At 35.3% G+C, this 4,478-nt stretch overlaps 1 long non-coding RNA gene across 1 annotated transcript; it reads left to right on the plus strand.

The window, feature by feature from the left end:
- LOC109949563 lies at positions 3,623 to 4,175 on the plus strand. Its single transcript, XR_002272015.1, has 2 exons — positions 3,623 to 3,851; positions 4,018 to 4,175. It is a non-coding gene; the product is annotated as an uncharacterized LOC109949563 (long non-coding RNA).

The following is a 4,478-nucleotide window of genomic DNA, read 5'->3' on the forward strand; positions in this document are numbered from 1 at the left end:
ATACGACGTCAATAGTAATACACCGTCGTGGTATTAACATTCACACGACGTAAAACAATAAGATATTTTGTCGTCTACATTAGATACCAACCCTAGTTTCTTTTTCTTTATATTTTATCAAATAAGGGAAAAACAAAAACCATTGTTCAGAGAAATCAAACCTGCAATTAAACAAGCATATAAAAAAAGACTATTATTTTAAAAACAACTTTGTCAATTTTCAGACGACGCTAGAACAACTGACGAACCGTCGTGGTCTACCGTCGTCTTATTTAGTTGAGGTAGTTGTCTTCAAAGTTGGAAACTTTCCCTCTTTGTCTGTATATTTTATCAAACTTGGAAAGAAGTAAAATGATTTTGGCCAGAAAAAAGGTAAAAAGATTTTTCAAACAAAAAACGTATGAGCATGCAAAACAGTAACCAAAATAGTGAAAATGAAAGCTTACCTTTTGCGTGCAATGAAAGCAAGAGGAAGATGATCGATGTTTAAGTTCAGAGACGACGAAGAAGACGAGAGGAAGACGATGAGAAACTCTGACAATGCTCTGACAAGGAAAAAAGACGAAAAGGTTTCTCTGGGAGATTGAAATTTTTAATCGGGTTTGGAAACAGTGCATGTGTAAGTCGAAAAGTTGCTTACATATAAAACCATTTCAAAAAAATAATACGGCGGTTACATTTAACTACGTCGTTTTTAACTAACACGACGCAATATTTTTCGTTCGACGTGGAATCATTTCATTTAACGTCGTTAGGTTTAATATAACCGACGTGGATTTTAATTTTTAAATTATGAATAGAATTTTTTTTCCCGTGACCTTTCAGTTTATTTTTCAATTACAGTGCGTTATAAATAGAGTTTTTTTTCCTGAGGAAATTTAAAACGAAGGAAATTAATATTCTGCAATATGTAAAGTTTCTTTTTTGGATGACAGATTTAAATAAAATAAGAATATAAAAACAACGAATGTGTAAGTCAAGTAGACGAAAAGTTGCTTACATATAAAACCATTTCAAAAAAAATAATACGGCGGTTACATATAACTACGACGTATAAAGTACAAAATACGACGGTAAATTTAACTTCGGACGTGGTAAATAAATACGACAGTAGTGTTGTAGGTACCGTCGTAGTAAACTCAAAAATTAAAGTACATAAGTAATAACTCGCGTCATGGTAGATTATTTAAGACGTCGTGATTATTAATGTACCGACGTGGAGTTCTGTAATATACGTCAGTAATACCGATGTTGATTTTACAATTTAAACGGCGGTTTTTTGGTAAGGACCGCCGTTGGTTTTAAAAATTTATTCTATAAATTTGTCGCTTTCATTCATTTTCGCGGTTTACATTTAGGGTTCCAAGTTCTTCCTCTCTCAGAGACACTGTCTCTCACATCTCAAAGACAATAATTTGGATGTCTTTCTCAAGAAGAAGCTTGTCAACTAGCCTTCTCACTTCCTTGATCAAGCCTGATAGGACACTTAGTGCTTCTGAATACTCCTTGCTTTCCATCAAAAGAGATGCAAGCCTGGCCTCCACTCGCTGTCGAAGGAAAGTTCGCTTCTCAGGGAAATCTGAAGATCAGATGTGCCTGATCCTCTGCTTGATTTTCTTGCCTAAGAAGATTCGTCGGATTTGTGATAGCCTCTTCCTTTATCCGTAGAGCTTCAGAAGAAGAAGATGGGTTTCAAGAATGCGATAAAGAATAGAAATGGCTTCAGATGGCCTCTAAAGCATGAGCAATTGAATCAGTAGTTTCTGGGAGATATGATGAAGACATTGTCAATGCTTTGAACTATACAAGTCCTGCAGAAAGATAAAGGACCAAACTGTTAAAGAAACTGAAACAACGGCGGTTTTCTGTTCTACCGTCGTCTTTTCTCGTCGTCTATATTAAGGTAAGATGGCGGTAGATTTATAATTACCGACGTAGATTATTTTGTTAAACGTCGTTAAGTGTACTACAACCGACGTGGATTTTATTTTTAAATTATAAATAGAGTTTTTTTTCCCGTATTCTTTCAGTTTTAGTTTTCAATTACAAAGCGTGATAAATAGATTTTTCTTTCCCGAGGAAATTTAAAATGAGGGAAATTAATGTTCTAGAATTTGTAAACTAACACGACGCAATATTTGCAAATCTGTGTCATCTGTTAAGATTATGATGTGGAACAGAGTTCCATCTGGTAAGATTTCGTAACCCTTGGGATCTCAGACAAATCTGATTATGTCGGCGGTGTTCTATATAAACCGTCGTGGTTATTTCAATTCTTGTCATTAAGTAGATCTACCGACGTAGGATAAGAAAATCAAAGAAAAAAATTGTTAACAAAAATTCTTATTAAGACGACCGTTAAAATTAAAGGTACGACGTATAAAATGAATAAATACGACGTTAAATTTTATTGTACGATTTAAAGATAACGTCGTAGAACTATACGAGAATGACGTCGATATATTTATATTTTCCGTCGTTGTAAATTAATTTAATACGGCGATATTTTGTATTTTAAAGCCGTGGATTTGTTTGTAATTATACGGCGTCTTATACGAAAACCTCGTCGTGTTATTTTATGAGGAAAAACGGCAGTTTTTATTGAAATCGTCGTCTTTACTTTCTACGTCGGTCGATTCATAACTTCTGCCGTTCTTTGTTGGCATTGATTTTACACTGCGGAAATCTGTTTCAAATAGACGTCGGTTGTTTAATTATGTACGTCGTTGTTTTTGAACAACCATTTGAATCTCCATTTTTTAGTTGTCTAAGGTTGTATTACACGACGGTGTTTTTAGAACCGTCGTCTTTTTATAAACCACGACGGTTTTCACTTAGACCGTCGTTGTTTTCTGGTCGTCTTTTTCACTTTTTGTAGTTGTGCCCACTTGATTATCTGCCAGACAATCTAACGTCCTTATTTAATTTAAAATATTTAAATTTGTTTGGAACTCCAATTACGGAGCTTCCAGAATCCATTGGACAGCTCGGCAACCTTCAGACCTTGAACATCACGGAGACAAAAATAGAGGCACTTCCAAGAGTTCCAAGTTGCTAAACTTGCGCCATTTACTTGTGGGGAGGTTCCAAGAGGGATTTCCAGGATAGATTTCCAGAAAGGTAATTGGGGTAAGAATACCATCAAGTATTAGGAAGATGAAGAAATTGCAATCTTTGTTACGTATTGAATCAGAAGGAAACATTATTAGACTTATTGGAAGTATGACCCAGCTTAAATTCCTTGGCATTACAAATGTGAAAGAAAGAGACGAGGAGGACCTATGTGCCTCAATTCAAGAGATGAAGGTCCTTTCCCGCTTGTTTTTATTTGTATCTCATGGAGAGGAATTTCTTCGAGTTGACGCATTGTCTTCACCGTCTCCCTACCTTGATAGACTTGAATTGGTCGGCAAACTGGAAAAGGTTCCACATTGGTTTTGTTCGCTCCACTCTCTCACATATATGAACCTGCAAGGGTCCAGACTTGAAGAAGATTTACTACCTCATATTGAAGCATTGCCCTCTCTACTTTCTCTTTCCCTTAATAATGCCTCTGTTAGGAAAGAGTTATGTTTCAACAGAGGCTTTGTGAAGCTTCGGCATTTGTGGTTATGGAATCTCGCATTATTAAATAAGATAACTATAGAAAAAGGGGCGATGCCAAATCTCGAGTTCTTAAGCATTCGCCGTTGCTTGACATTAGAAACATTGCCACAGGGTATTGAGCACCTTACTAAACTACAACGATTCAGATTTTATATTGTTTCAGAGAAGTTTAGAGAGTCCATAAAAGAAGGAGGTGTGGATCATCCAAGGATGCTACTCGTCGACGAGAGATGTAAGAAATATACGTAAGTATCTTTTATCCTTTCATTGACTTTCCTAAACTTAATGATTTGGAATATTGCACTTGTGTTCAAGAAATTGTTCTCGTACACATCTCTGTTAATGGATGTAAAGCCATATAAATTGTCTGTTAATTACAATATTGTTTTTGTCTTATTATATATTTTGCAGAAACAAGTCCTGGGATTGAAGATTTTACTCATGAGTTTGGGGTTGGGAACTTGTTCGTCTTGTTTCGACCACAAGAGTGATGTAGATTGGCTTCTTATTTGCTCTTTTGAAAATCAAACAATACCCAAGTTGATGTTCATAAAATTGCAGTTGATGTTTTTGTGTGTGTTTAATTTGCATGTAATAAAATTCGAGTTTGCATCTTTCACTTCAGCAATTGGCAGATGTATGTCGCTGATTAGCTTTTAAGATTTGGACCACATGGATTCTTTTATATTCGGCATGTTTGTACTTTCTTCTATGTTAATTGTGTTTGTATTTTCAGGTTTTTTTCTTTGTACTTTCAGATTGGCTAATTAAATAATACAGAATCTTAATTGCTTTCCATGAGAAGTTCTATAGCACAGGAATGTCAATGTAGCGGTATCTCACGTCAATTACGCATTATTATATGAGGATAC

Source organism: Prunus persica, chromosome G6, assembly GCF_000346465.2.
Source record: "Prunus persica cultivar Lovell chromosome G6, Prunus_persica_NCBIv2, whole genome shotgun sequence".
NCBI lineage: Eukaryota > Viridiplantae > Streptophyta > Magnoliopsida > Rosales > Rosaceae > Prunus > Prunus persica.